This window comes from Typopeltis vanoorti, chromosome 20, assembly GCF_054136105.1.
Source record: "Typopeltis vanoorti isolate ZY-2024b chromosome 20, IOZ_Tvanoo_1.0, whole genome shotgun sequence".
Classification (NCBI taxonomy): Eukaryota; Metazoa; Arthropoda; class Arachnida; order Uropygi; family Thelyphonidae; genus Typopeltis; species Typopeltis vanoorti.
In genome coordinates, this window is record NC_143568.1 from 65,383,720 (window position 1) to 65,401,029 (window position 17,310).

General features: G+C 39.6%; 1 protein-coding gene across 1 annotated transcript in view; it reads left to right on the plus strand.

Moving 5' to 3' along the window:
* Positions 1 to 17,310, plus strand: part of LOC150095526 (inactive DNA (cytosine-5)-methyltransferase DNMT3L-like) — a 361,976-nt gene that overhangs the window by 19,047 nt on the left and 325,619 nt on the right. The gene's annotated exons all lie outside the window — the stretch shown is intronic.

The following is a 17,310-nucleotide window of genomic DNA, read 5'->3' on the forward strand; positions in this document are numbered from 1 at the left end:
GCATGTTTCATCATTCTTTGCTATTTTCTCTCTGCCCATTGTCAGGTGACAAAAAACTCAAATCCTGCAAACTCTTTCTACACCGCTTCTTCATATCATCTACCCACTTGTGGTTATCTTCTTTTGTTACCATCAGTTGTACCAAGAGAATCAAAGTTTTGATCTTTCTACTGCTATCCATCTTGCAGATATGTCAAAGAAAGCTTTAATTTCCTTCAGATTATATTCTGCAGTTTACTTTTCTGTGTAGTTCTTCATTTGTTACCTTTTGCATATATCTAATTTGTAGAATTTTTTTTTATAACATATTCTGTCAAAAGTCAATATTCATCTCGCAGAGTTTTGACCATTACCTATGTCTCGCCACCATAGTACTCATGAATATGCATGTTCCCAGCAGCCTCGGCTTTGTGGGAGGGCTCACTGATTTACTTTTCCATATCTCATCCATTGCCTGTAGATTTACTTTCACTTTTGTTATCTGAGATCTTCTCATTTTACAGTCTAATTTTGTCATGTTGCATCCTAAGTATGTGAAGTTTCTGACTTCTTCCAGCTCATCTCCATTAACCATTAGAATAATAATCTTCCTATTGCTCCTCAATTTCTCACAGCAACCTCTGTATTGTAATCAGTGTTCTGCAATAGACATATCAGATTCCTGTGTACTCCATATGATTTGAGTACAGCCCATGCCATTTTCTGATCTATATTGTTGAAAGCTTTCTGAAATCAACAAAGTAGGCATGAATATTTTTACATACAGCTTTCTCCACAATTAATTTTAACATTAATATTTATTGTGCAGTACTTCTGTCTCTTCTTCCAGATTTTCTTTCATTAGTTTCCTTATTCTTTCTGTTAATATTGTCATAAGTATTTTTGCATAGGACTCATTAGAGCAAATGTTTTTGCAGTCCATTTTGCTTCCTTTTTTTGTGAATGGTTATTAGGATTGATCTTGTGCATTTTTGGCACTCTGCCTTCATCTCATGCCACATTATGCAACAGATATAGTTCTTCTGTGATCATCTAACCACCATGTTTCAGCATCTTTCAGTGATCTCATCATTCCCAGAGCCCTTATGATTTTCAAATGTTTTACTACCCTAATAATCTTTTCTCTCAGTATATCTGTTTCTCCCTCTGTGTTTAATGTAGAGAAATGTAAAGTTATGCACTTTGGGGTAAATAGAGTACAGGCTGTGCATCACATTGATGGCACTGTACTCCAGGAAAGAGATGAAGCTAGAGATTTAGGGGTGGTAGTGGTTGACAGAGTTAAATTTTACAGGAATATACTGCTAAAGTACCCTATAAGATTATTTGGCTATTGAGCACATTAACAAGTAGATATAAGGAAGTTGTTATTCCTCTTTATAGGCCTTGTTACATCCATATTTTGATTACTGTGCTCAAGTGTGGTCCCCTGGGTTTCTTGTGGATGTGGAAGCAGTGGAGAGGATTCAGTGGCAAGTGACTAAGATGGTGAGTGACCTGTAGAATATGTCCTATGAGGATGAATTGAAGGTGTGTGTGGATTGCAGAAGTTGGTTGATAGGATAAAAAGAGGTGATGTGATAGAAACATTTAAGTTGCTTAAGGGATTTTATAGGATAGATGCACAGGAAACATTTCAGCACTTGGTAGGAGGGAGCCAGAACAAAGGGGGTGATTACTGAAAGTTGAAGAAAGGTGTGGTTAGGAATGTAAGGACTAGATTTTTTGCTTGGATTGTCGTAAATGAGCAGAATGGATTGCCAGAGTCAGTTGTGAGTGTTTTATCTATTAATATTTCAAGAATTGGTATGAGAGATTGTGTGGATAGTTTCGGTCTACTGCGATGAGTCTTCGAATGCCATGGAAATGCCCATTCATTAGTTAACCTCTTTTGGACCTCAACATCCTTCTTATTTCTTCCGTATTCTTGATATTTCTGATCATCTTGTATACTTCTCTTGTTCTCTATTCACCATGGTATTTATTTGTTGATATCCTCACACTTTACCTCTGACCATTTTAATTTGTCTCTTGTAACTGACATCTTCACTTCATTGCATTTTGGTTTATACCATTCTTCCATTTTCACAAAAATCTCTCTCCCTGATCTTTAATGCCCGTTTTTCTTGAATTTGCTTTAATGTTTCCTGTGAGATCCACATCTTCTTTGGCTTCTGTCTCTGAGGCTGCTTCTTCCACTGCTCTCTTAATGGCAGAGACCACTTTATTGTTTCTATCATCTTGCTTTGCTGTAATGGATTTCATTTCTTCCTTGAGCACTTTCTGTACACTTTCCTGGCAATTTCATTGTTCATTGACCTTATGTTTTAACTATATGTCTTTCTCACTCTGAAACCGTTTCACTTGTTGCTTGAGTTTCAACGTGATATTCCTCATCATCATCACGAACCATGGGCTCACTGCCTGTTGGTGTCCGATGCCTCCTTTACTATCTTCTTCCATCTTTCTTTGTCCAGTGCACAATGTCGCAGTTTCTGTACATCCATTCTACACCAGTCCTTGATGTCATCTATCCATTCTCTGTATGGTCTACCTCTTCTGTTTACATCATCCATAATACCAAACATGAATCTTTATCTTCTGGTTCTCACTTATTCTGCAGATGTGTCCAAATAATTGCAGCTTCCATTTTATAATCTTCTGCATTAGATTCTCGTTTGTTGTATCTTCTGCTAGAGCTCTCCATTTGTGATTTTCTGTACCCATCCTATTCTTAGACTCTTCCTGTAACAAGTTCTTTCAAATGCCAAAATTTTTTTTCTTGATTCCGTATTTATTACCCATGTTTCAGATCCATACAATACACTGTGACCTTTTATTTCTTTTTTACAGTCCGAATATTATGTCATTTTACTTCCCAAATATGTGAATTGTTCTAAATTTTCTATATCAATTCCATCCACTTGTATCTTTTGTTTCATGTTCTTCTCACCAAATATCCTTGTCTTTGTTTCTTCCCAAGTCCATCACAAGTCCAAAGTTATGTTATGATCCAATTCCATGCTTCCTCCTTGAAATGTTTAACATTCCTGAACTACTGAATGTTGCCCATCTCTTGCTTATGAGTATCATTTCTAGCATACTCTTCATTCATCCATTCATCAGGTGACCACCGTGTCCATTTCCTGCAGTCTTTATTTCTAGAATTTTGTGTTACAAATTGCCATGTCATTCTTCAAGGCAAACTCAAGCATTCTTTCTTCTCTTTCATTGCTTTCTCTATATCCATATTTGCACATTATTCTTCCCCATCCCCCATTGTTTATTTCAATCTTGGCATTCTCTCCTCCAGTGATTAGTATAGCTTTCTTTGGTACTGATTTCAAGATTATTTCGAAGTTGCTATAGAATAACACTATTTCTTCTTCAATACTTTCTGAAGTAGGTGAATAGACCTGGACTGCTGTGATATTTAACATTACAGTAGCATAGGTCTAAAAATTTGCAGCAAGGCCATTTAACAGTCTTGCTGAAGATTTTTTCATTATACTTACTTACTTTCTGAGTCCGGAACACCAATCATGTCCTCTCCATCCAAAAAACAGTGGCTTGTATCACCTTGTCATTGACCATTAGAATGTCATCCGTGGAGCACACGTCGATTAGATTTGGGCAACATAAAAGATGTTCGTCAGTTTGGGCGTCTCCACAGTCAGCTGTCATCATCTGCATAACCCCATTTCATCAGGTTACTTCTGCATCTGGACACTGTAAGACGGTTCAGAGTCCTCCAGGTGCTATAGGGTAGGTGATATCCCTTGGTTAACTCTTCCTTAATTATGGGGGTTTCTTGAAGTTGAACCGATTCCCTCCATAGAACAAGGCGTCGCTCCTCAGGTTTATGAATCAATGGTTTAGTTCTTTACATAAAACTATGCCTAGATTTGAGTCGAGAAGATGTGATGATATGGCCGTACATTGGATGTCTTTCGTCTGTCATCTGCTTTTTTTCCTCCATCTCACCGGCCACTTGAAATGCTATGCCTTAGGCATCCGGTTATGATCCTAATGGTATCATTTAAAGCCACATCCACGTGTTTCGCATGGGCAGATGCCACCCACACTGGGGCAGCATACTCCCCTGCAGCAAAACACAATGCCAAAGCCGTCGAACGAAGTACCTCTGGTTGAGCTCCCCACATCGTGCCAGTCATTTTTCTTATGATGTTATTTCTTGCATAGATTTTTCCTTTTAGTTCCTGGCAATGTACCTTATATGAACGATCCAGCTTAACTCCAAGATATTTGGGATTACTGCAGTGTTCGAGGCGTTTTCCTCTCCAGACAACGTTTAACTGCCGTTTTGCTTCCCTGTTGCGCAGATGGAAAGTGCATACCTGAGTCTTGTTTGGGTTAGGCTTCAGGCAATTGATCTCATAGTAATTGGAGAGTATTTCTAAGGCTTCTATCAACTTCTTCAAACCTCCTTGCTTGACTGCATATAACTGTGTCGTCAGCATAGATAAACCCCTAACCCCTAACCATTCTTCTGATTTCTCCATCTGCTCTTCTTTCCTTGCAAAGTTACGTAGAATCATCGATTCTGGAGCATGGTTTTAACTACATTCATGAGGTGAAAATCTTTCGTTATTTGGTACAGCTTGACCAACAGTTTCTTGTGATTAACAGTGTCATATGCTGCTGAAAGATCGATAAAAAGCTGCTCCAGTCACAAGCTTCTTCTCGTAACCATCTTCGATGTGCTGCGTGAGATTCAGAATTTGGCCACAGCAGGACTTTCCGGGACGGAAACCGGCTTGCTCAGGTATAAGTTTCTCGTCAATGTTTGCTGCTATTCTTTCCAGAATCATTCGTTCAAAAACTTTATACAAGTGGCAGAGGAGAGAAACAGGGTGAAAATTCTTCGACTCTGTAGGTTCCTTTCCAGGTTTTAGTAAAGCTACCACTTGAGCTTTCCTCCATAATTTGGGCAACTGAAGAGATTCCACACACCTGTTCATCAGTTTCACCAGCCATTGGATGGTTACCGGACCGAAAAGCTTTATCTGTTCTGTCCGAATGTTGTCCGGGCCAGCAGCTCTATTCTCTTTCAGGTGACATATAGCTTTTCTTAGTTCTTCTTCAGAGAATGGAGAGGCTAATGTAAACTGGAGTTTTAGTTGGATCGTTGCTTAAATTCTTCACCAGTTTCCATGCTCATCTGCTGTTCTGTTTCATATCCAGATCCTGCAGCAGCTTCATCCATCTCCTCTTTCTACCATCCGTGAGTTTGTCCTTCAGTTTTTCGCCTGCCTCAATTGTGTCTACAGTGAAAGGATCCTTGTCATATCTGATTTTATATTCTTTTAGTTCCATCTGGTTTTCATTAAGCCCAGAGATATATTGAGTTCTGCACCCTCGTGGTATGTGCTGCTGAGATACTATTTTGATGGTATTCACGAACTCTTCATAGTTACTTGGATCCGCTTCAAGAGTGTGTACTGTCTGATCGAGTTCCTTCGCAAATCCATCCCATCTTGCTTTTTATAAATTAAACCATCGCTTAAAAGGTACTATCTCTGGATTGATAACGGCTCTGACTTCACAAGTAACAGGTCTGTGCTGAGTTCTTGGTATCGGCTCTTCTACTATCTTCATTGCTTGCACGGCTACTTGTTCATTGATAAAGATGTTATCTGGATTATATCCTCTTCTCCACCTTCCACTATTGAATGATGGTCTTAACTTGGGATCATGGATAAACTTCAGTCCTTCTCTCTCAGCCCAATTTTCCAGCTCAGCACCATTCCTGTCAGTCATTTTGTAGCCCCATGTTAAACTCTGACAATTAAAGTCTCCGAGAATTATTTTAACCTTCTGGGCGTTAAAGTTGGCAGGTTCTTTGAAGACGAAATCTTCATTAGGTGGCTTATATACCAATGTGATTGTGCAGGACTGATCTCGATGGTTAATATCTCTATATTATTATTATTATTATTATTATTATTATTATTACGGGCAACTCCAGGGAGTCATTAGACTCATCGAGGGAGGCCCCAAATCATTTTCATCACAACTATTCGACATTCATACAGTATCTATCATACCTCGCCTTAAACTCATTCACTGTCACAGCATCCACCACAGACTCAGGGAGCGCATTCCACTCATTCACTACTCTAAAAGTAAAGAACCCAGCTCTAACACCTTTACTAACCACACTTTTGCCCAGTTTCCATGGATGTCCCCTAGTCCTCCCACAACCAGCCCTGTTCTCAAAAATATCTTCTGAATTAATTTTATAGAAACCCTTCAGTAATTTGAATGTCTCAATCATATCTCCCCTCCTCCGCCTATCAACCAATTTTTGCAACCCACAAATCCTCAACCTGTTCTCATACGGTTCATTCCACAGACCTGCTATCATCTTGGTCACTCGCCTCTGGATCCTCTCCACCTCCTCCCCATCAAGAAGAAACCTAGGTGACCAAATCTGAGCACAGTAGTCGAGATGAGGCCTTATCAAGGCTCGATACAGAGGAACAATAACCTGCTTGTCTCTGCTTGTCAACGTATTCTTCAACAACCAAGTGATTTGATGAGCTGATTTGGCCACTTTTGCAATGTGTCCCCTAAATTTCAATTCCTTATCCACCAACACTCCTAAATCTCGTGCCTCATCAATTTCCTGGAGCACGGTTCCACCAATGCAGTAAACTGCCTCCCATCTTTTCACCCCAAAATGCATAACCTTACATTTTGCCACATTAAATTGACATCCATTCTCCCTAGCCCAGACCTCCAATCTATCCAAATCATCCTGCAAAATTTTGACGTCATCTGCATTCACTATTGCCCTACCCAACTTCGCATCATCCGCAAACAAATGAACTGTTCCTCTCAGATCCTTTCCTATATCATTTATGAACAAATTAAACAGCAGTGGTCCAAGAACAGATCCTTGTGGTACACCACTAGTCACAGGCCGTCTTGTGGACTCTACTCCTGAGTAAACCACTCTCTGATATCTCTCCGTCAACCACCCTCCTATCCATCTCACCAACCCTATGTCCATTCCCATATGCTGCAATTTACTGATTAGAATTCCATGTGGTATCCTGTCAAAGGCCTTAGCAAGGTCCAGCAGAATCACTGTAAACCCATTACCCTTATCCAGTTCAGCCGTCACTGTGTTATAATACGTGAGCAAGTTACTGAGGCATGACCTACCCTTCACAAAACCATGCTGTCCCCGATACAGTATCCCATTTTCTTCTATCCAATCTTGTATTTTCCTCTTGACTATTTTCTCTAAGACCTTGATAATGATTCCTGTTATGCTGATTGGCCGGTAATTTTCAACAGCAGCCTTGGAACCACCTTTGTGCAGTGGAACTATTTTCCCCTCTTTCCACCCCCTTGGGACTGACCCAGTCCTGAGGCTCAAATTAAACATAATGGTCAAGGGCACTGACAATTCTTTGGCCGCTTCACGTACGACACGAGCTGGTATACCATCCAATCCCACAGATGTATTGACATTGAGGTTCTGTAATAGACTAGTTACCTCTACCTCATTCATCACAATTCCAGTATAAGCTGTTGGTTCCTCCATTTCCGCAAAGCCACCACCTGGATGATATACTCTTGCAAAGTGCTCGCTCAGTAATTCCACAACATCGACTGATTCAGTTACCTCCCTACCCTCAGCATTTTTTAAGATCATTCTACCATGAACATTTTTCCTTTTACTTGCAACATATTGAAAAAACTGTTTGGGATTCTCTTTAGCCTGCATGGCCAATTTCCTTTCGTAATCTGCCTTTGCTTTTCTTACCACCCTTGTTACCATCCTGGCCTGAGCTTTATACTGTTCATGCACCTGATGGTCACCCTTCTCCTTAAATTCCCTCCACAATTGTTTCTTTTTTTGCAGCTCAAGCTTAATAGTGTTATTCATCCATTTAACCCCTACCTGATTTATTATTCGGACTCTTGGTATACAGTCAACCATTGCCTCCTGCAAACAGTTCTTAACCACCTCCCATGCACCATCAACATCCAGCCCTTGCAGTTTTACATGCCATGGCATTGAGCCAAGCACACACCTAAGCTTGTCATACTTACCAGCCCGGTAATTCCACATATACCCTGTCTTAATTGTAAATTCGACTCCTTTAGCCACCTCCCAAGTCATGACCTTATGGTCACTCTCACCAATTGGTGGCAACATGGTCATGTTCTTTACAGCTACATTCTCAGTTGCAATTACTAGGTCCAGCACTCTCTGCCCCCTGGTATTTTCCAATACATGTTGCCGTAGATAGTTGTCCCTTAATAACTGCATAAAATCCAATTCCTTCCTCCCATGTGCCCTCTCCTCTTTCCAGTCAATGTTACCATAATTGAAATCACCCATAATAATTACCCTCCTTCCATTCATTTCTTCTATTTGCTTATGCATACTATTCCCACCATCCACTCCATCACCCGGTCTATAGCAGCACCCAATTGTATATTTTGTTCTGCTAGATTGTATTTCACACCAAACAGCCTCAAATGTGCTTTTTTCCCCATCCTGCAGTTCAACTTCTATACTCCTTGGCTGAAGCTCATCAGCTATCATCAATAACACTCCTCCCCCCTTTCTATTCACCCTGTCACTCCTGAACACGCTATACCCATCGCATTCAATCCCACTAGCTTTATCATCTTCTGTCAGCCATGTTTCACTAATACCGACAACCTGTGGCCTGGAAGTGCCAACCATGGCCAAAAACTCTTCCTTCTTGTTCCTAATACTCCTGGCATTAGTGTACATGAATCGCAGAAGCCCATTTGTCCCATCCCTACTTTGATTCCTTATACTAATTATCCCATTCTGATTTGTTGTCCGTCGTACTCGCCCGGGCATAATATACTCGTTCATACACTTAACTGCCCCCCCTAAAGTCTGCATATCTACTCCCCCCCCTCTTAATAAATCTAGTTTCCCTGAGTCTGTACATCCACTTCCACATCATTCATCAACACTCTTTCAAGTCTCCGTACACCAACTCCATTCAAATGTAACCCATCCATCTTATATAAGTCCTTTCGCCCATCGAACTCATTCCACACATCCACAAATTCCACACCAATCTCCATGCATAACCCACGCATAAAGTCATTGGCAATTATGGCCCTCCTTCTAAACTCTTCGCTGTCATACCACGGTAAGATACTCGCCATCCTAACTCTCTCACTCTTCTCTTTTGCTACCTCAAACAACTCCCTCACATCCTCTATCATTTCCATTTTGTCCTCTTTCAAATCATTCGTTCCTGCCACTATTATCATCTCTTTCACCCTCTGTTTTTGCAGTCGAATAGATTCGCTGACGTCCTTTATGTTCGCACCCGGCTGGTACGACTTCATTAAACTCTCAATTATTACGCCTCTTAATAGCGAATCCCCATACAGCACTCGCTCCTTCATTTTATTGACGTTTACGTACATTCTATTATTTGCCGTCACAGACTTCCGCCGGTTATTTGTCGGTACGTTCAACACACATTTTTGCATACGCTCCAGTTGTCGTTTGGCTCTGTGTATCGCGCCATTTAAACGGGCAATTTCGCTACTCGCATTTATCTCACCATTTTCATTGTCGATCAAATCATCCATTCCTTCGGTGTTTCTACCTTCATTTACACTTTCAGCGACGCTCTCACACATATCTGGCACTACCACGCAATTCTCTAGTACACCGCCATTTTCTGTATTCTGACTACCATTAACGATATCAGTCTCGATACACGAAACACGCTTGAAGTCCTCATTCTCTTTACACTTTCTACACATATTAACTCCACTATCACTTTCTAACCAGACTCCTACCGCTCTTCGCAAGGCATACATCTCACAGACAGCACATTGCATAAATTCTTTTACATCAAAACTCTTAAGCAAGCATGGCGACCTGGCCGCCATTTTTTTCTTTATCGGTGCCATGTGTACGCTATCTTTTCTTAAAAATAATAATTAAAATAACAGAAAACACGCAAAAATTGCACAGACACACCAAGAAACAAAAAGCAAACAATACTACTTAAAATTCTGGTAAAATATCTAATGTTAACACAAAATAATACTGATCTTTTCAGGAGCTCTCGACAAGCCGACGATCTAATCCGTGCGACACCAAGCGACGATGTCATATGGGATGTCATATGTATAGATTTAATATCCAAGTCTGGTTTAGCAAATATAACACTACCGTATTGCTCATGTGGTCTCTCAGCTACTAATTTCATGCCATGAATTTTTGGTCTACTACTGTTTATGCCTCGATGTGTCTCCTGGATAACTAAAACATCACATTTGTGTGTATCACACATGTCTGCTAATAAAACTTCGTTTTTGGATGACAGTCCTTCAATATTTATTGAAATAGTCTTAAAAGCTGGCCTTGAAGAAGGCTGATTTATAGTTCACATGATTGTTCCGGTAGCTGAAGGATTAGCCAACGTTGAGTTTCAACGTTGCCCAGGGTACGCCTGATTATGATTTCTGAGTGATTGCGTTTATATATAATGCAATCTACGAGGAGGCTCCTTCAATGTACCCCTTTCCATTATTATTCTTTCATATATGGGATTTATCCTAATAGTGCTTCTCTTTTATTGAGAAGAAATCTATCTCTTGCCTTGTACTATTGCCAGACCAGATGATTCTTCCACCACTCATCTCACTTGACTCTGTCCAGTGCATCCAGTAACCCAAGTGTATTGCATCGGTATCACCCATCTGCTTGCAAAGCAAGCCTAGCTTTCCAGAAGCCCATAAAGTATGGACATTCCACATTCCTACTAATAGCATGTTTCTTGCTGGTTTTGATCTTATTGTACTTTGTTTGGTAGCTGACTTGCAATCACTTAGTTAGGTACACAGACCTTGTTTATTCAGGCAATGTTTGAGCAGGCATGTTGTACTTTTCCTTTGTGCTTCCATATTGCATCAGATTTCAATTGTGTTTTGTTTATAGAGTTAATCAGCACTCATCTGAATTTAACAAAAAGTTTTAAAATTATTACTATTATTATTATTTAAATCAAAAATATGCTTAAATAAATGTAACTACAGTGGTATCTCGCTAATCTGAACTAATAAAAACCACACTCGTTCGGATTAGTGAAAAGTTCAGATTGGGGAATTTTCCCCCAAGACAACAAAACTACCGTTTAAGACAAAAATAATCAGATTCTAATAGTACTTCAATTTAATTCTGTAAATAAATGAAGTAACTGATAGAAAAAAAAGCTACTGTACTGTAATGTAAAACTTCAAAAATAATACAGTACACAAGTTTATTTTAGTAAAAAATTTAGTTTGTATGTACCTATATTGTTGAAGATTCTGATTTAATAAAATTGCATAGTTCAGTACATAACTTTATTTGTGTAAAAAATATCACTTTCTTGTACATAACACAAAAAATTGTTTCACAAAATAACACAAAAAAATTTTTTTTTTTTATTTCTTTGTAAAAAGAGTCACTGGTTTTCTTTTTTTTTATTATTATTATTATTATTATTACGGGTATCTCCATGGAGTCAGTAGACTCATCGCGGGAGACCCAAACTAGCAAAACAATATCTGTCATATCTCTTCTTGAATTCATTTACAGATGAAGAGCTCACAACAAAGTCAGGCAATGAATTCCACTCATTCACCACCCTCCAGGCAAAAAACCTTGTTCTGACACCTTTGTTAACCACACTCTTCTTTAATTTCCAGAGATGACCTCTTGTTCTTCCATCACTATCACACAGCTGAAACATTTCCCCTGCATCAATCCTATAAAAACCTTTTAGTAATTTGAATGTTTCTATCATATCCCCTCTTCTTCGCCTATCAGCCAATCTCTGCAATCCACAAGCTCTCAATCTATCAATGTAGGGAGCATTTTTTATATCACTCACCAACTTGGTCACTCTTCTCTGAACCCTCTCCACAGCCTCCTCATCTCCAAGGAATCCAGGTGACCAGACCTGAGCACAGTAATCCAAATGTGGAAGTATCAATGCTTTATAAAGGGGAATAATAACCTCTTTATCTCTGGATGTCAGTGTGTTCCTCAACAACCAAGTAATCCTATGTGCAATCTTGGACACCTTAGCAATGTGTCCTCTGAACTTCATCTCCTTATCTACCAATACCCCTAAGTCCCTAGCCTCATCAATCTCTTGGAGTACCTTTCCATCTATGTAGTACACAGCTGGTAATCTTTTAATCCCAAAATGCAAGACTTTACACTTTTCCACATTGAACTGACATCCATTTTCTTTTGCCCATTTTACCAGCTTATTTAAATCCTCCTGCAAACTTTCAACATCAGCTTGATTTTTTATTGCACTACACAACTTTGCATCATCAGCAAACAACTGAATATCTCCCTTTAAGCCGTTTCCTATATCATTTATATACAAATTAAACAACATTGGCCCAAGCACAGAGCCCTGAGGCACACCACTGGTCACCTGCCTCATTCTGGACTCGGCTCCTCCATACACCACCTTATGGTATCTCTCCCTGAGCCATTCTCCTATCCATATCACCAATTTAATATCCATTCCCATCTGCTCCAATTTGCGTAACAGTGTTCTATGGGGTATCCTGTCAAAAGCCTTAGCAAAATCCAGAAGTACCACTGTGTAGCCAGTTCCTTTGTCCAACTCTGATGTTATTCTATTATGGATAGTTAATAGATTGCTAAGGCAGGATATACCTTTAACAAAACCATGTTGGCCTCTATAGAGTATCATATCCTGATCCACCCATTCTTGAATTTTGTCTTTAACCAACTTTTCCAATACTTTTACCACTACTCCTGAGATGGTGATTGGTCTGTAATTCAATACTGCAGTTTTAGAGCCACCCTTATGCAAAGGAACCACTTTGCCTAACTTCCACTCCCTAGGGACCATACCAGAGTTCAAACTTAAATTAAATATCCAGGTAAGAGGGGTTGACAATTCATTTGCACATTCACGCAACACCCGAGCTGATATTCCATCTAAGCCTACCGCAGTGTTTGCATTTAAGTTTCGCAATATATTTAATACCTCTGATTCTTTAGCTTCAATTGTCACATTAGGTATTGCTATAGGTATAGAGATATCCTCACTTGGGTGATAGACTTTTGAGAAGTGATCACTCAGTAACTCGACTATTACATCTGATTTTGTCACCTCAATACCATCAGCACCCACTAAGGTTATCCTTCCGAAGTCATTCTTCCTCTTACTTGCCACATAGCGGAAGAACTCTTTGGGATTACCCTTGATCTCTTTGGCTAAGGTCTTCTCATAATCTGATTTAGCTTTTCTTACTATGCTGGTAACCTTCCTAGCTTGAGCCTTGTACTGCTCATGGGTGTCCTGATCGCCCTTCTCCTTGTAAATTCTCCATAACATTTTCTTTTTTTGTAGTTCAAGCTTGATACTACTGCTCATCCATCTAATGCCTGCCTTGTTTGACCTCCTGACCATGGGGACACAATCTGATATTGCTTTCCTCAGATACCCACTGATTTTATCCCAAGCTCTGCTAACATCTTTCCCTTGCAATATGTTCTGCCATGGGATGGCTGCAAGCTCACTCCGAAGCTTGTTATAATTGCCTAACCTGTAGTTTCATACATACCCCTTCTTAATAGAAAAATCCACAGATTTTGCAACCTCCCAAGTCAATACCACATGATCGCTTTCACCAACTGGAGGTAACGAGGTCACCTTACTTATGCATATAACCTCTGAACCAATAACCAGGTCCAACACTCTCACACCACGTGTCCCTTCAGTTACGTGCTGTTTCAAGTAATTATCTCGTAGCAGATGTATGAACTCCATTTCCTTTTTGCTACGTGATATTTCCTCCTTCCAATTGATATCACCATAATTAAAATCCCCCATAATAATCACTAAGCCTTCACTCATTGCACTAAGTTGCTGATGCATGAATTCAATATCTCCCCCTGTACTCCCTGGCCTATAGCAGCATCCAACTGTATATTTGGTTGCGTTGGTCACTATTTCGCACCAGACTGCCTCAAATGAACTCTCATTCACATGTCTATCATCATGATATACTACTTTCTTTGGCTGCAACACATCAGCTATCATCAACAGTACTCCTCCTCCTGTTCTATCTTCTCTATCCTCCCTGAAAATACTGTACCCATCACATTCAATTCCAGTGACCACATCTTCTGCTGACAGCCAAGTTTCACTAATGCCTACAACTTTTGGTGAGATTTCACTGACTAATGCCAAAAATTCTTCTCTCTTATTTCTAATGCTTCTAGCATTGGTATACAAAAATTGCAGATTCCCTCTAGATCTTGTACCGGCTTTAGAACTGATATATAAGTCACTAACTACCGTAGTCCTATGCCGATTTTTTTCCCCTCTCTTCTGCAATTTATTCTGCCTATAAGGATCAATAAATACACAATCAGTGCTAAAGTTTCTCTCTCTTACACTCAACCTTTTCAATATTAGTTTCCCTGCCCAATAACTTCAACCTGTTCAGAAAACAATAACTTCTTCAATCTCTTATGTCCTTCCATGTTAAGATGCAGTCCATCTCTGGCATACAACTGCCTTTTTCCTTCAAACACACTCCAAACATCAACAAACTCCAGACCTCTTTTTCTGCACATTCTTGCAATCATATCATTCATTATAATTGCTCGTCTACTTAACTCGTAATTGTCAAAACGAGGCAGCACACACACTATTCTCCCATTGACACTTTTCCTCTTCACAATATCTAATAATGTTCTTAAATCTTTTCCTACCCGATTTATACTACCTCTCAGGTCATTCGTACCCACCATAACTATCATCTTGTCTGTTTCATGCCCTCTCTTTATTGCTAAAGCCACTCTTTCTATTGTACCATCAGCCAAGCACTCCTCATGCATACCACTCTCCATACCCTTAATCATAGAATCACCATATATTTTACCACTATTAACTTCATTCAAGTTCACACTCATGGACTCATTCTCTACACTATTCAGCATGACTCTCCCAGCTTCATTACTCAACTCTCTATTACTTACCCCCCCACTCTCACTACATCTCATTTCTTCTTGGCCACTTGTAGTTTTATTATGTTGACTCCCAATCACTCCCATACTATTTATTACTGAATCATTCACCAAAGACTCACCCATATGTAATCCTGTTCTAGTTACTTCAGCTAAAGTAATCTCTATAGTCCTAATTTCTCTGTTTAACACATTAAACTCAGCTTTAACTTCCAGTATCTCCTTACCGATCACTTCCACTTCCTCATGAAGAAGATGAAGGTCATTTTTCATTTTCATAAACTCCCGCCGAAGTTCTTCCGCTACGGTCCCGATGTCAGCTTCCATTCCTAAACGCTCCAGCCTATCCCGACACTTCTCACATACGTCGACATTTTCTTTCTTTTCATTTTGCCAGACCGACCACAGATCCTTCACATTTTTCGGTGCATACATGTAGCAGTTTCCGCAACGCATCCATTGCGAAAAATCTAACGCTGAGCCAGCCTTTCGTGTAATAGTAGAAGTCCTGCGCGCCGCTGACGTACGTTTCTTGTTGGACGCCATCTTTACACGTTGATATAGTGAAACAAACGGCAGTGAAAACTCAATATATACAACACAGTTCTAAACAATAATACCACTGAAGGACACTTGTTTCTAACCGATGCACAATTTTAGCACAATTTGTGACAAAAAGCCACACTATATTTAACTTTAAAAACACGTTTTCTAGACTAGCTTAACTCGACCGCCACATTTACCAAGGACACTAGCGCCACCCTCTTTGCTTCTTGGAAGCAAACCTTCTTTTGCTTCTTGGAAGCTAAACATTTTTCGAATGCTTCTTCTCAGAGCTGCATTACCAATAAAATTTTGTAGAATGGCATATCATTCTGCTTAGCCCATTTTATACACATATTAAAACTGTCAACTGCCTCTTCATGTTTTATTTTTTTTCTTTGAGTTCTTTATCATCGTCATCATCTTTTTCTAATTCATTCTGTAGCGTCATATTTATAATATCAGCATCTGATTTGATTTCAAATTCACTTTTGGTTCTACCTGTAATCCATTCCGTAACATCTGTGAAATTTCAACATTATTATTATTATTATTATTATTATTAAACAAGACCTCATGGAGTCAAAGACTCATCTAGGAGGTCCTTTTATCTCACACACATCTCATCATACCGGGTCTTAAACGCATTCAAACTCCTTGCAGACACCACACTCTCAGGCAAGGCATTCCAATCATTCACAACTCTGCACGAAAAAAACCTGCCTCTCACTCCCCTACTCACACCCTCTTTATACAGTTTCCAGGCATGACCTCTGGTTCTCCCCTGATCTCCCACTATTCTCTGTAGAACTTCTCCACCATTGATCCTATAACAACCCCTTACCAACTTGTAGGTCTCTATCATATCTCCCCCTCTTCCTTCTCTCCACTAGACTCTGCAAATTACATCTTTTCAATCTTTCCTCATACTCGACATTCCAGAGGTCAGAAACTACCTTAGTCAGTCGCCTTTGGACCCTTTCCAACATCTCTTCATCCTTCTGAAAACCAGGTAACCAAATCTGGGCACAATAGTCCATGTGTGGCCTAATCAAAGCCTTATACAATGGAACAAGAATCTCCCTACTTCTACACGTCAGTGTCCTCCTCATCATTCCCAGAAGTCTTTGTGTAGTCTTCACAATTTTGGCGATGTGTCCCCTAAATTTTAGATCCTTATCCACTATCACTCCCAGATCTCTTATTTCCTCTACTTCCAACAATATATTCTCACCAAGCATAAATTCTGCATCCCATCTTTGTTTTCCAAATTTTAAAACCTTACATTTTGCAACATTGAACTCACATCCCCATTTGCTTGCCCAATCACTCAATTTATTCAAGTCTTCTTGCAAGGCCACAACATCTTCACTACTCTTTATGGTTCGTCCCAACTTTGCATCATCTGCAAACAACTGAATATCTCCATCCAAATCTTTGCCAATATCATTAATATACAAGTTAAATAGTAATGGCCCTAAAACAGATCCCTGAGGCACTCCACTAGTGACTTTCCTTTTCCTGGATATTGCACCCCCATACACAACTTGTTGATACCTATCAGATAGCCAGTCTCCAATCCAATGCACTAATCTAATATCCAACCCCATCTGCTCTAGTTTGACTGTCAACTTATCATGAGGTACTCTATCAAAAGCTTTTGCAAAATCCAAATATATTACTGTGTATCCTTCTCCTCTGTCCAAGGA